Raw genomic sequence first — 16534 nt, forward strand, 5'->3', positions numbered from 1 at the left:
CATGAAATCTTTGACCTCACGACAATATTTTTTTCAGTGTAGTTTAAATTCTGCATCACCGCAAAGAGGTCGTTATGTATTGCGGCATTATGTATATATTCATCCTTGTTTGGATTGTGTCAGCTTTTGTTTAAACCAATTTGATTCGCAAGACCATTTCGATTTTTACAAGATTTTAAAAGATCCGATTTGCCAAAACTTTAAGCTGGTATACTGAAAACAAGCATGCCCGTTTCCAAAGATTTTGTCTTTACTTACAAAATGTTGGTATTGATTCCGAGCCAAAGAAGCGGAGAATACAAGTAAGGATACTTTTAAGACACAATTCTCTTTTAAATTTGTTAACAACAACTTTATTTCCAAATTAAGACTCGACTTCCAGTAAAAATTATGCTATGTTTCAAGTAAAAATGTCTTTAAAATAAAGTGTTGAAAAACATGTCCTATATTTGAACGATTTTTTGCTATGTTGTCAAGATGCAAAAAGACAACAATCTTAAAGACAATTTCATTAAATTTAAAGAATTTTTCTGAATTATTAAAGTCAAGTTGACCTTAGCCCAAGCATTTTATCTTTCATGTTATGATACCCATTTTTAAGTAAAATCACTTAATTATAAGGACAATACGACTTCATTGAAAGGTTTATCGACTTTATACTAGAGTAATGAGTCTTCTATGCTAAGCAAAATTTTCATTCGTATTTTAAAGACATAAAATCTTTGACCTCAAGACAATATATTTTTCAATGTACTAAGTACAGCTTTTGAAATGAAAATCAGTTCTATTTCATGGTTAGGTTAGGTATAGTGGCTATAGACTTTCAGTCTATTGCGAAATAATAATTATCAATTAGTGCTACCCGATTCTATGTTTACCTCAATGACAAGGGACTTCCTTTTTATGGAAGCCACTTGGAGAAGCACACAGAAATTGCGACCAAATACATGCAAGGCGGGCATGCTAGCCATTGCACCGCGGTGGTTACATTTTGGTAATAAAACACAAACCAAATTATTACGTTTTTAAATAAATTTAAACTGTTAGTAATATGTGACTTCAATTCCATTACATTTAAGTGTTTCTATAGAAGTTTATATCTCTGTGGAAAATAAACTAAATTGCAGCGAAATTTTAATTTTCACAGAAAAATTTTGAACTTTAAATGATATACTCATATAATGTAAAACACACAAAAAATGACGACAATTTCATTGCGGTATTTTATCCGCAATGATGATTAATTCTAACATACCTGCAGTTGGTTGATGCACCCGGAAGCCACCTACATGTTTCAGCTTCTGTTGATGCTTGCATGGAGAAATATTTCTCTGTATAGCATCATAATATGATTCGAATGTCTACGTCATGGGAGATACGCATCCATGCAAAAAATAAGAATACAATTTCATATCATATGTACATTAGAGTGATTCGTGATTATTATTTCACAAAAGTTTTAGAATATTCCACATATCCTTGAATCATAAATATTTGTGTGTGTTTTTTTTTGCAAAGATATTGTGTGATGCGTAAACCACACTCAAAAAAAGTTTACTTGCATCCAAAGATTTTGACCTTCCCTTAAGGATTTTGGTATTGATTCTGAGCCAAAGATGAGGGTTCTTCAAAATAAAAACATTTTTTACGGACCTCCCTGGCTTTAAATTTAGGATCAATAAAATTAAAATTGGATACAGATCTCATTCATCGAGTTTTTGTTTTCTTTTTGCGATATATTACACACAAAAAAATTTTTTTCTGATTCAATCACGAAATTAATTGATCCAATTAATTTTTTAATTGAAATGTCTTCAATCACAGAAATGATAGTATAAATTAAAAAATTAATTGACAGTCAATTAAAAAAATAATTGATCCAATTAAATATTTAATTGATACTATTAATTTGTGTGCTTGATTTTTATTTCAATTAAAAAATTTGTTGAATCAATTAAATTTTTAATTGAATATTTTTTAAAACTCAATTAAGATTTTAATTGGAAGAATTTTCGTGAAATTTTTTTCTGTGTAATAAAGGTATTTATGTACAAACAAATTCCAATTTCAAAATCCAAATTATGCCAGTTACTTCAACAGTTTTCTTAATGCTAAAAAAACTTTAAACCAAAGATGCAAATCCTTAAAATAAGTCTTAGCCAATATCTAAAGCGTTTTTATCTTAAATTTAAAAATTCAATATGTCAGTTGTGTTAAAGACGATTTCTTTAAATTAAAAATGTTTTTCTTTATTTTAAGGAAAATTTGCCTTACTTCAAAGATCTACAACTTCATTAGAGAGACGCAAAATTTCAAGAGTTGTCTTCTAAATTTAATGAAAAAATGTTTGAAGCTAGGATTATAAACTTTCTTTTAATTAAAATGTCATTGTTTTAAAGAATTTTGTCCTTAGCATTGCGTAAATGTTGAGTCCTAAAATTTAAGTTGCATAAACTTCCATATTAGGTCAATATTTTTTTCAAATAAATTGTAGGGTCATGCCAGATCTTAAATATATTAACTTACGCAGACTGTTAAAGCAATCAGGCTGGTTCAACAAAAGGGGAAATATGTTATTGTGGTTTAAGGGCAAATTTAATGAAATTTTGAAAGTTAATGAAATTTTATTTAAAATTTTTTTCTTTAAATTTAGGACACGAATCTTGAAAATTTGCATCCCTCCATTAAAGTCGTATGTCTTTGAACTAAGGTAATGGCTTAACCCATTATCGCCCTCTGGTCAACTGTTTAAAGTCAAACATCAATAAATAAAACTGTTAAGTTTATTGTAATAAAAAAGTTAAAAATTGTACTACCAGGTGATGGAGATTTTTGGAGAATTTTATCTTAATCTGCCCAATGTCCCCACATGGGGACATCCTGTTTTCGAAAAAGTGTTAGTTTTGTTTTCTATTTCTTCTTCTTTATTTTGCATATCCGATATTCGGATGTAAAGCGATCATACAATGTTACATTGTGTTTTTTTTTTTCAATTCTCATTTTCTTATAGTAATTGTGTCAGCTCTCGATTCTTAGCAGCATGTATTGTATTTGTTTCATCCCTGTATCCTGTCCAATCTTGAATGTTTTTAAGCCAGTACATTTCTCTTCTGCCTCTGCTTCGGCGTCCTTCAATATTACTTTTTAATATAGATTTACAAATTTGTATTTGTCATTTCTCATTAGATGACCCAAATATGCGACTTTCCTTTTTTTGACCGTGTTTAGTAGTTGTCTTTCGGTATGCATTCGTCTCAGAACTTCCTGGTTTGTAGTGTGGGAAGTATAGGGTATCTTCAAGATTCGTCGATAAATCCACATTTCAAATGCCTCAATTTTTTTCTCGTCAGCACTTTTGATGGTCCAGGTCTCCACTGAATACAGTAGTACAGACCATATATAGCATTTGACGAATCGTATTTTCGTTGCGAGATTTAGTTCGTGGTTTGTGAGTGTCTTTTTGTATTTACAAAATGCGTCTCTGGCCATCTCCACGCGGCGCTTAATTTCGTTACTTGTGTTCCATTGGTCGTTTAATAGAACTCCAAGGTATTTAAAGTTTTTGACCCGTTCAACCATTTCACCTTTGGTTTTCAGTGTAGTTTCGTTTATACGCTGTTTTCGACTTACAACCATGTATTTTGTCTTTCTGATATTTATTTTGAGGCCATATGATTCACTTGTGTGTGTGAGTTTGTCTAGAAGTTTTTGTAGACCAGATATACTGCTAGCAATGATTGCGGTATCATCTGCATAACGTATGTTATTTATAATTTTGCCTTGCACCTTTATACCAATTCTTTCTCCCTCTAATGATTCCTGAAATATTTTCTGGGAGTAAATATTAAAGAGGAGCGGTGATAATATGCATCCTTGCCTGACTCCTTTAGATATTGAAATTTCCTCTGTCAGTTCACCATTTATTTGAATTCTTGCAGTTTGGTTCCAGTATAGATTTTGGATGCATCGAATTTCTTTTTCATCTATTCCAATATTTTTCAATATTTCAATTAATTTATCATGCTGGACTGTATCGAATGCTTTTTCATAATCTATAAAACCTATATACACATCTTTCTGAACATCTTTGCATTTTTGTACCAGCACTTGGATTGACAGTAAAGCTTCTCTGGTACCCATACCTTCCTTGAAGCCGAATTGGGATTCTCCCATAGCACTTTCACATTTGGAGTATATTCTCATGTGTATTATTCTTAAAAATATTTTTAAAGTGTGACACATAAGGCTAATAAGCCTGTATTCGCAGCACTTTTTGGCATTAGATTTCTTTGGTATTGCAATAAAGGTTGAATTTAGCCACTCGTTGGGATATTGACCTGTATCGTATATATAATTAAACAGTCGAACAATGAGTGAGATGTTGTTTCCATCTATGAGTTTTAAAATTTCAGAAGGGATTTCGTCAGGACCGGTTGATTTCTTATCTTTTAGTATTTTAATAGCGTATTCCACTTCAGATTTTGTGATTGGGGTTCCTGTTATGTTGGCACTCCAATTGTGTTCACATCTGGAGCGATGCTCATCGGTAAACAGTTTTTCAATATATTTCTTCCATTGGTTCTTTATTTGTGATGTTTCGAAAATCGGTTGATTGTTCTCATCTATAAGCACTGCAGGTGATATCCTTCTATACACTCCGGAAGCTTCTTTTAGTTTTTTGTGTAAATTGTAGTCATCGTGTATGGACTGCAAATATTCAATTTCTCGGCATTTTTGATTGAGGAGATCATTTTTTGCAGCTCGTATTGCTATGCAAAGTCAACGTTTTTATACCTGCTTCGTTCCGCACGAAGCTCCATAATTTCTTCTGTCATCCATTCTTCTTGAGTTCTTCTATTATGACTTCTAAGATAACTTCTTGTTACATTAGCCATAGTATCTTTGACGTTGCTCCATATATTCTCTACATCATTTATATCGGAGGTGATCTCCATGTGTAGAGTCGTCTGGGATGTAATTGGAAAAGTGTGTTGGTTAGGGTCATTTTAAATTCTTGGCAGAATTGAATCAGTCGGTCTCCTCTTTCATTTCTTTCGCCGAGTCCATATCTTCCTGTTACGCCATCTACTTCGTCATTGCCCACTTTGGCATTGAAGTCGCCTTGAATTATTGTTATTTCATGTGATTTCGTCATTTTTAGTAATTGGGATATTTCTTCGTAGAAATGCTCAACCTCGTCGCTGTTTCGATCACATGAAGGAGCATATATTTGTATGATGTTTATATTCAGGGGCTTTGCTGAAATTTTTATCATCATAGACCTTTCTGACATTGGATAAGATCCAATCACACATGCTGCAATGTGATTTTGAACAATAATTCCTACACCTCTTCTGTGTATTCCTTCCATATTTCCAGAGTGATATACTGATATATTTTGGGATTTAAAAACGCCGCATTCTGTCCACCAGGTTTCACTGACACCTAGTATATCAATTTTGAGTCGATTCATTTCGCTAATTGTGTTGTTTAGTTTTCCGATTTCATATAAACTTCTGACATTCCAGGTCCCAATGTTTAGTTGTTGCTTACTTTTACCTCCGGGGATTCTTAGCACTCTCGTTTGGCCGGAGACTGAGGGCCGTGTGTTTAGATTTGTGTTGTTCATATTGTATGATTTTCAAGGGAAGTATACTTCAGTGGTTTCCCGTTGCCTTCTGAAGGGTTTATAGTTTTCCTTCTGTATCTCAGCCGCCCCAGTCGAGAACAGACGCTGTTTGCAGCCGCCCAATGTGGGAACAGACACTGCTACCTGTTGGTCCGCGAGAGGTATTTGATTTCCCTCTTACCACCCATATCTGGGAGGCGTTCCCCTATCCGCCACCTGGGGACGCGCCCTATAGGGGTTACAGGCTCTATTTAAATATTTTTATTTAGTCGTTACTGAGTTAATAAAGACCCATAAAATCAATTTTTGTCCGGCAGTTTCATTTTGGGCGTTAATGGGTTAAAGTAAATAAAAGCATTTTTGATTTAAATAAATTGTCTTTAACAGGTATATTGAATCCTCAGATTTAGGATAAAAACGCTTCAGCTTAAGCTTAGACTTTTTTTTGGGAACTTTGTATCTTTGGTTTAAAGATGTTTTGGAAAACATCATTACTTTGAAGTACCTGGTATAATTTGGATGTTTAAACTTGCATGTGTTTGTAAGTGAATAGCTTAAGCCTAATTTTAATTTTATTGGTCCTTGATTTAATGCTAGATAGGTCCCAAAAATTTCTTTATTTTAAAGAAGCCACATCTTTGGATCGGAAGCAATACCAAAATCCTTAGGGGAAGGTCAAAATGTTTGGATCCAAGTTAATTTTTTTAGTGTAGTATCACACTACATTTTCTCTAGTGGTCTGTTCATCTAAATAATAGTGGCGTTCTAAAATTATAGCGAGGAATACTGCATAAATGCCAAAAAAAAACATTTTTTAAGTTCATTTCGATATGGAATCGTCCTTCCCTAATAGACAAACTTACGAATGCATTTTCACATGGGACAAGTGTTTTACAAAACACCTCTGCATTTTGAATGCAGAGTTAGAAACAAAAATCATTATTGCACATTTTTTCATCTCGAAATGAGTGAAAAGCGCCTGACTATTATTACGAAAATATGAAGCCAATGTGACCTAACGATATGCGTTTAGAAAATTTATTAATGTTCTCACGAAGTGTATATGACATGAGTGACAATGGACAAATGGTTGCATGATGGGGTAAACCTGAAAAAAAAAACTAAGAAATCATAACACAATTTGGCAGAAACGGAAGCAATCAAACTCATAGATATAAAATTTACGTTGATGATCCATTCATCTCAACGAAAAGAAAAACTAATGTGTCAGTTCCAAAGATTAACTTTCTACACAGAAAAAAAAGTGTCTTGTAAATTTAAGGACCATTTTGACTTCCACATAGTTCAACAAATTTACTGTAATATAGTTCATTTTTCGTAACCACAACGAAAATTAACTTAGCTAAAGCAAAACTTATAAAAATTCAGTAAATGTTTTTTAGTTCACTAACTACGAAATGGGAAGGATTTTTCCTTAAATAAATTTCCAACACAGTAGTTAATGCATCGTTGATTCTATTATAAAAATACATGGGCAATATAAAAATCTTACTACGAAATGTGGACAATTTACTAAGACAAAATTTTGTATGGAAAAAAAATTTTTGTAGTAAAAATTAACTTAAGGACATTACCGATTCGTACGATGCCTACCTACAGATTATTTCCCTTTTTATTATATGCTGGAGTGTTTTTACTCACATTGAAAATTTTAGTTAAAATAGAATAAAAATTAGTTAGTATAATCCTTGACAGGTGTATATAATTTTTATAGATTCCTCATAGATTTGGTATATATTTTACCTTAACTTATAGATAGAATTCCTACTAATCAATAAACGTGCTACTGGAAAATGTGAGTGCATCATGCGAGGGAGTTTTTAGAGACATTTTGTGTATATCTCGTATGATCGTGTTTGTTATTGCGTCATTTAGGCTGTTGTTGGTTGTTTTGATTCTAGAGACAATGGAATGTTCCTTGTGTGTTTTTGGTATCTTTTGTGATGAGCGTTGTTTTTTTGCAATAGCAAGATCAGAAAGGGAATGTGTGTGTGTGGAGTTGTTTTTCTTTACGGCAGGTATGTATCCCTTATGACTATTTGTGTCTTTCAGTTTTATTGTTGCATTCAGTTATGTTGATGCATTTATGAAGTGCACACGTGGATTTAATTTTGCAAAATTGTACGTGCGGTATTGGTGTTTATTAATGAAAATACATTTATTTCGAAACATTTTAGAAACTGAGAAGTGAATGATGTGATGTTAGAGGAATCAAAAACGCTTTTTATTGATAAAAAACAAATAACAGATTAAGGAACTGTATATTTCTGTTAATATGTTAGTTTAAAATTAGTACGGATTTTAAATTGATTTACATAAAAAATATACAACATGAGTGGTAATAGGATGATTTATATTTATTCTACATCTGGATCACAGGTTGAGAAGCAACCATTTTTTTGAATCTATATTTTTTATGTTACAGCAATTCCTACAGGTGAGTACTAAGTTCGAGTTTAGCCGCTAAAATTAAAAATAAATCACTAAGCAAAGTATAAAATTATACGTCTTCGATACAAATTTAAATATAACTTGATGGAGAATAGCCCAAATCAAGTTTTTTATAAAGATTATTTTTTATAATGGATTATTAAAGAAAACTTATCATGGAAATTGCAATTTTAGCCGCTAAACTCGAACTTAATATCCACCTTAAATACTAAATGCTATACTGACAAGTGGAAATTATGTCTAATTTTATAATATTTTTTATTTCAATTATATTCTGAGAATAATTTCAATAACGTCCCATTTGTCCATGGATATGATTCCAATAATGTACCTACTGGATGGATTTTTCAATGTGGTAAGTTTTTCTGTAAACGGTATTTTGTCCGTTTTTAATAAAACCAAAATTTCAATTTATTAAAAATTATTTTTTTCACTTGCAGGTAGACAGGTCTCGTAATGGTAATTTTTTGAATATTCTTACTGTTTAATACTAATTAAGCTGATATCCTTATTGGCTCTAGGAAATACTCTTGAAAACCGTAAGTTAAAGATCAATATGAACGATAGAATTAATTAATTAATAATATTTTTCTTATATTTTGTATAACTTCAGATGCCTCTAAGCCAAATCCGCCCAACAAAAGTTAGCCAAAATCGATGAAATTGGACAATTCAATTGAATATAGCAACTTATGCTACATATATCTTTCATATGGATAGAAAACATGGACATTTAAATTAATTAGTTTAGTCCTAATAACATAGAATATTACTCTTTTGAAGAAGCAATTACTAACTACCGACAAGTAAATGCGTCCAACGTACTAATAAAAATATTTCCTTTATTGTATATCATAAGCCATAGTTTTGTGTAATATAATAATAATTCTTTGAAATAAAATACTGGTGGTTATAGAAAATTGACTTGTTTTGTTCCAAAAAATTTCTTAGTTGTATACAGGCTTTTTGTACTTTTGATTCCTCAATTTCTCTACTTTTTTGAAAATTATACCGACAAACAGTTTATTTCAAACCAATTTCTTAATACAGGTTTCCCAAAAAATTGTTAATTTTTCCGGATAGCAGGAATATTTTGAATGAGTTTGACTATATTCTTCCCACAGCATAGTAATAATGAACTAAAATACGATGTAATACATGAACTAATTTATAAGAAAATCATGAACTTATCTAGATGAAAAAAATCTTTGGCGCCAAATCATGGTCATTCTTACTATGGGTTAGTTCATTTTTCATAAAAAATAGTAAACTTTTTTTTCGGTGTAACATTTTGTTTCGAGTTTTCGTAAAATGTCAATTCTAACGTAAATTTCTTGTACTTTCGTGTTTTTGGACGAAATTTCTACTGCAAATTTTGTATAAGATTATAAATCATGTTAAGTATACACCGAAGAAAAACAAACTGTTTTATAGGAAGGATGAACTAACCCGTGCGAAAATTGAACTGAATTGTACTCCACATTTTGAGATTTCCACAAAGCGTTGTTAAAACCAGGAAATTTTAATGCCCTGTTGTGCTTTTTAATTGCAGTTTACGAAATTTACCCCCCCCCCCTCGTAGGAGAAAAACTGAACTAAAAGTAAAGAAGAAAATTATTGGCGACAAATCATGACCATTTTAAACATACAGTCATTCTTACTATTTTTGGGAATCGTACGAAAATTGTCTTTTGTTTTAGATCATATTGAACTTATATGAACGGTCATTGAACTTTATACCCACGTTTAGTTCATAAAATATTTGAATGAGTAAGATTTCATTAAGCTGTGGAAATTTCGAAGAATTAATAATTTAACTACAAACAAATATTTTTTGGCAATAAAAATAACTTACATTTAGCGTTAGTTTAACTACGGAATGTTTTTTCTGTGAAGAGGCTGTCTGTTAGGTTAGGTGGCAGCCCGATGCATCAGGCTCATTTAGACTATTCAGTCCATTGTGATACCACAGTGATGAACTTCTCTCTTATCACTAAGTGCTGCCCGATTCCATGTTAAGCTCAATGACAAGGGACCTCCTTTTTATAGCCGAGTCCGAACGGCGTTCCACATTGCAGTGAAACCACTTAGAGAAGTTTTGAAACCCTCAGATGGGTGGGGGTTCCTTGCCATTGAGCTAAACCTAAAATCGGGCAGCACTAAATGATTACAAAGAATTTCACCAGGTGTATTGGTTCAATGGACTGAAGAGTGTAAATGAATCTAAAATCACATGCTGTCAATATACTTAATCTATATATAAATCTCATATTTTACGGACACAAAATTATCTCCGGTGTAGATCTACCTTCGTCCGTCTGTCAATTCATCTATTTGTTGCATGCAATATATAGATCGTAAATCCTAATTTTCTGGAACCATTTTTTTCTCGTACAATCTGATTTTTTCCAAATTGCGTAGTGTTCCTCTGAACTGCATTCCGTGACATTTACAATGGATACCAATTCGCACCTCACCACACCAAATTTTCACGGCTCAACCGTTAAGCTGTTTTCTTGCGGCCTTTGAAAATAGTCACGGTTTTAATAGGAAATCAATTTATGTTTTAATAAAGCATTTTTTTATGCCCAATTTAAAAAAAATTGGATCAATTAATTTCTTGATTGAATCACAATTTTTTTCTGTGTGTAGATAATAGTTCTAGATTTAAACAAAAATTATGTGAAACTACATAGAATTCAACTACAAGGTGAATGTGAATCAATTCTACAATAACTGAACATGAATGTTAACCCTGCTACTATGTTAGAAAAAAACTTACAGATTTTATGTTGGGGTCATATCATGACCCGCACTTAATTTTGTAAAATAAAATGAAATGTGTATCTAATTAAAAGGTTTTTTATAGTTTGGGATCATCGGAATAGGTTGTTGTTACTGGAATTTTCTGTCGTTGAGACGAACATACCGTTTATTTTGCCAGTTATGTTTTTATTGAAAGTTTTTCTTTAATGAAAAAATTTACACTTTTTTTAATTTACTCGCGCCTTTTGGTTGTAAAAAAGTTGTATGTAGGTGGTAATGGGAGCTACCGTGGCGCAATGGTTAGCATGCCCGTTTTACAAAGGGTCATGGGTTCAACCCCAGTTTCGACCAAACACCAAAGTATTTTTTCAGCGGGTGGAATAATATATCTTCTGCTGGTGACATTTCTGAGTTTCAAAGCTTCTCTATGTGGTTTCACCGAAATGTGGAACCACGTGCAGATTTGGATTCATCGTCCCAAATAACTATAAAAACAATATTCAGTTCTTCATCAACAGAACCATAAAAAAACTAACTTATTACATACAAACATTCACCCATTAGAAAATGTAATTTTTATACGGAAATCGCGATTTATATCAATTCAGTAAATCGTGAACAATATTAAAAGGCGTGCACCGATTGTAATGAAATAAAGCTCATTTTATTCGAAATATATTAAACTAACTATTTCTGAACCAAAACTGTGATTTTCGACCCATTTTTATTTTGTAGGAATTTTTAAAGAACAAATTTTTTTTGTTAAAAATTTCAATTTTTTTTCAAAACTTAAACGTTATCTCTAAAACTACTTAGAAAATTGAAAAGCAATGTAAAGACGGCTTAAAGATAATATTCTTTGGGATTTTCGGTTTGTTTTTATTTAAAATGGTGAACCGTTTTCAAATTTTTCCAATATATGTAGTGAAGTGCCTTAATTATGAAAATAACGGTATATCTCGAAAAGTCAAACTGATGGATAAAAACCAAGTGTATATTTGGATTCAGCGACCTCAAATTACTAAAATTTGCTATAAATTTCAAATCAACACAAAAAAGTTCGTGTTTGTTCCCCTGTGTAATATATGGGGTCATAAAATGACCCCAACCTGTTATGTGTATACACCAAGAATAAAAAGCCCTACGAACATACAATTTTAACAAACCCTATTGAATTAAGTACATTTCACCAAATCATGCACTGAGTAGTAAGATCTTTTAATTATATTCCACCACAAAGAAATGGGGTAATAATAAATTCGATTTGGGTCATCAAATGACCCCAACATAATAGCAGGGTTAATCACGAAATTATTGATCCAATTTATAAATTGCTTCAATAAAAAAAAATTATACCATCAATCACAAAATACACAGAAAATAATATTATAATTTTTGATCTAACAATAAATTGTTGTTACAGAAAATTTTTAAGTTCAACAAAATTTTTGTTGATATAACAAAATGTTTGTTGATATAACAAAATTGGTTGCTAAAGTGACTAAAATCGTAATTGTGTTTACAAATTACGTTGTTAGCTCAAATTTAAACATAATTTTATTTGTATTGACAATCAAATTAATTGATATTTTTTTGTGTGTAATTGGAGTTAAAAAATAGACTTGATTACAAAATTAATTGATTTCTTCCTTTTCCAATTACATTTTTGATTGATTTGTATTTATTTTACCAATACATGAAATAATACGTGTGTATACGATTTACTACTTCTTTATGTATTTTCCAATTGAATTTTTCTGTGGATTTCAGTCAATATTTAATGATTTAATGAACAGTATGTATCATATAAAATAAAACTAATTATGTCCAACCAAAAATTCAATTACATTTTATTTAAAAAAAGGTAAAATAAAAAAATGAAAATTCGGTGTTTTTTTCAAGCTTCAGGTCTATATATTTTTGTTTGTTTAGATATAGATCTCAAGCTCGGAAAAGCACAGAATTTTCATTTGAAAAATAAAGATAGAATAAGAACAAAAATCATATTTTTATACCCTCCACCATAGGATGGGGGTATATTAACTTTGTCATTCCGTTTGTAACACATCGAAATATTGCTCTAAGACCCCATAAAGTATATATATTCTTGGTCGTGGTGAAATTCTGAGTCGATCTGAGCATGTCCGTCCGTCCGTCCGTCTGTTGAAATCACGCTAACTTCCGAACGAAACAAGCTATCGACTTGAAACTTGGCACAAGTAGTTGTTATTGGTGTAGGTCGGATGGTATTGCAAATGGGCCATATCGGTCCACTTTTACGTATAGCCCCCATATAAACGGACCCCCAAATTTGGCATGGCGATCCTCTAAGAGAAGCAAATTTCATCCGATCCGGCTGAAATTTTGTACATGGAGTTCGGCTGAAATTTGGTACGTGGTGTAAGTATATGGTCTCTAACAACTATGCAAAAATTGGTCCACATCGGTGCATAATTATATATTTGACCTCCGGAGCCTCTTGGAAGACCAAAATTCATCTGATTCAGTTGATATTTGGTATGTGGTGTTAATATATGGCCTCAAACACCCACAATCGGTCCATAATTATATATAGCCCCCATATAAACCGATCCCCAGATTTGACCTCCGGAGCCCCTTGGAAGAGCAAAATTCATCCGATTCGGTTGGTACGTGATGTTAGTATATGATATTTAACAACCATGCCAAAAGTGGTCCATATCAGTCCATAATCATATATAGCCCCCATATAAACCGATCCCGAGATTTGGTTTTGGAGCCTCTTGAAGGAGTAAATTTCATCCGAGTCAGTTGAAATTTGGTATATTGTGCTAGTATATGACCGTTAACAACCTTGCCTAACTAGGTCCATATCGGTCTATAGTTATATATAGTCCTTAGATAAATCGATCCCCAATCGCACAAAAATTGATCCATATCAATTTCATAATTCTATATAGCCCCCATATAAGCGACCCCCATATTTCAATTCTGGCTCTCTACGTACCGTGCAAAAGTACATGTCGATTCGTAATTATTTGTAGACTTACCTATACATAACTTTTTGTCTAATATATACCACGTATGGACTAACTCACAATTTAGAAAACGATGTTAAGAAGTTTTAAGATACCACAATTAATTCGATTGTGGATGACAGTCTTTCGTAGAAGTTTCTAAGCAATCCATGGTGCAGGGTACATAAGATTCGGCCTGGCCGATCTTACGGCCGTATATACTTGTTTATTTTCATAATGTAATTTGAAGCCACAGAGCGGCCAATTTATATAAATTACAATGGACTACTAATTATGGGTAACTTAAAACTCAAATGTTAATTATAACAACGCGATATGTATGTACTTCTTATGTTAAGTATAAATATGTATATAAAGAAATATGTATAAAATAATATAATAATATAGTGAAAGACCATTTAAATGTTGTGTTATTGTGGAAAATAAATGTGAAGTAAAAAAATGTTGTCAAACTTTGTGCAAAAAGATTTTTTCCCGTTAAATTTTTATTATTGTTAACCACTGTTCTAAAACTCCCGAGGTGGAGAAGTTCAGAGTTATGCCATTTGTATAGCATGACACTTTGATTGTATTCGCATTGCGCGACTCATTTGTATTTCTAGGTTTCCTCCTTGGTATTAAATGCAACATCAACACCGACAAAGGAGTGTGAAACACACAACTTTAATTATCCCACTAATGAACGCCGTCTCATACGCATTTCCTTGTATTTATGCACACACGCACTCATACATTTCATCGTCATTTCGTATTTATGAAAGTAAAGATAATTAAGACGCGTGTAGACTCCAGTGTTTGAGGATATGTCATTGTATAGTTTGCTGCAAATAGACTCTCATCCTAGCTTTTAAACGGAGATTCGCTTTGATATCTGCATACAACTACAGGCTTAGCCTGAAACCCATAGTCGAGACATTATAACAACTCTCTTCTCTGTCCACCACGTAGCGTTGTCTGCGTATTCTCCGTTTCTGTCTGAATGCAAAAAATTCGCAAATAGAGACTGAGCACTTGTGCTAGAAGTTAGGCGATTAATATATGGGGACATGGGAACTGCTTTGATTGCGATTACTCAACTTCTACTTTCGCTGATGCTGGGGTGTAGCAAGTGTTTGCCAAATGTCTTTACATAGGACTGTACCGGAAGTCTCGTAACTGCATTCGATATCCTTCATCATATTTTTGCATATCTAGTGCTGCAGAATCATTTGTGTTGTGCGAATGTAGTTTTATATTTTTGTTAAAGAAGGGAGGGTGGTGCAGTTTTCATGATGCAATTATTTATGGTAGTTTCTTTATGATTATTTCAACAATCTTAGCCGTTAGCATTATTATTAACGATGGTTTGTTGTTCATTTATTTTTCTGTTTCCGGCGTGTTTTAGCAGTATCAGCTCATTTTCTTTACTAACACTTGGTAGTACTTAAAGCCTCATTATATTCCCATTTAATTTAAATCAAACATAGCAGCGAATAGTGTTTAGAACTAGACCACGCTTGGAAAAATCTTTATTACATTTTGAAAAGTTTAAGTTTCAAACAAGAAAGGGGATAAGCCTGAGGGCCCAATTAAAAAAATTCTCATGCACTCTGCGTGCTTTCATGAAAATAATGTCATTGCACTATAGAGATGGTAGCCCGAAAGGATATTTAAGGGAAATCTTGAGTTTCTTTTCATTTGGAGAAGATTCCTCTATGCTGAGTATTTGACATAAGAAAAACATTTTTATTTCAATATTATGCTGAATAGACTTGTTCAGAGCATTTAGCAGGAACAAAAGATGATGAAATTGGGCAACCAATGATAATATAAATTTATAACTATTTCATTGTCCATGAAAATCGTATGTTTGTTTGTCTCTATTTTGACATTTTGATTAATCGCGGCGAACACCGGAAATACGGTTAGCATGTTGACCTTGCCTACAAATAATCGTTGTTCGGAATCGCTTATAAGAAGGAAGTCACTTAACATTGAGGTAAACACACCTAATCGGGTAGCACCTAATGATAGTAGAGAAGTTCCGAACCTGTGGTATCACAGTGGACTGAATAGTCTAGGTTGGCTGATAAGTCCCCGGTCTAACACATAGATGGCGTCGCTAGTATTAAATGCATATTATTTTTATATAGTACCAATCTTCAAATGATTCGTGCCAAAATTTGACGTCTGTAAGTCAATTAGTTTGTGAGATAGAGCGTCTTTTGTGAAGCAACTTTTGTTATTGTGAAAAATATGGAAAAAAGGAATTTTGATAAAATACTGTTTTCTGAAGGGACAAAATACGGTGGAAGCAAACACTTGGCTTGATAGGTTAGGTTAGGTTTAAAGTGGCAGCCCGATTAAGATTCAGGCTCACTTAGACTATTCAGTCCATTGTGATACCACATTAACTAAAAGTACCTATTACATATGGGCACTTCTAGTTTTAACCGCTGAACCTTCTTGATTATTTTTCTTTGTTGAACCAACCAGATTGTTCCAAAAACAGTAGCAGACTGCTTAAGTTAACGTTTTCCAGATCCGCCAGTAATCTGAAGCTATATGCTCCTAAAAGTTGCTTGCGCTTTACACAAAATGCAGGACACTCACACAAGAGGTGTTTAATTGATTCTTTTTCCTCCGCATCATGACAGCTCATACAATAGTC

At 32.5% G+C, this 16534-nt stretch overlaps 1 protein-coding gene and 1 long non-coding RNA gene across 2 annotated transcripts in view; both read left to right on the forward strand.

The window, feature by feature from the left end:
• ttv (exostosin glycosyltransferase 1 ttv) overlaps positions 1-16534 on the forward strand; it is a 441491-nt gene that overhangs the window by 361115 nt on the left and 63842 nt on the right.
• On the forward strand, positions 7671-9021 carry LOC142241232 (uncharacterized). The gene is made up of 3 exons (XR_012723539.1): positions 7671-8456; positions 8542-8640; positions 8715-9021. It is a non-coding gene; the product is annotated as an uncharacterized LOC142241232 (long non-coding RNA).

Source organism: Haematobia irritans, chromosome 5 (genome assembly GCF_050003625.1).
Source record: "Haematobia irritans isolate KBUSLIRL chromosome 5, ASM5000362v1, whole genome shotgun sequence".
NCBI classification, from domain to species: domain Eukaryota; kingdom Metazoa; phylum Arthropoda; class Insecta; order Diptera; family Muscidae; genus Haematobia; species Haematobia irritans.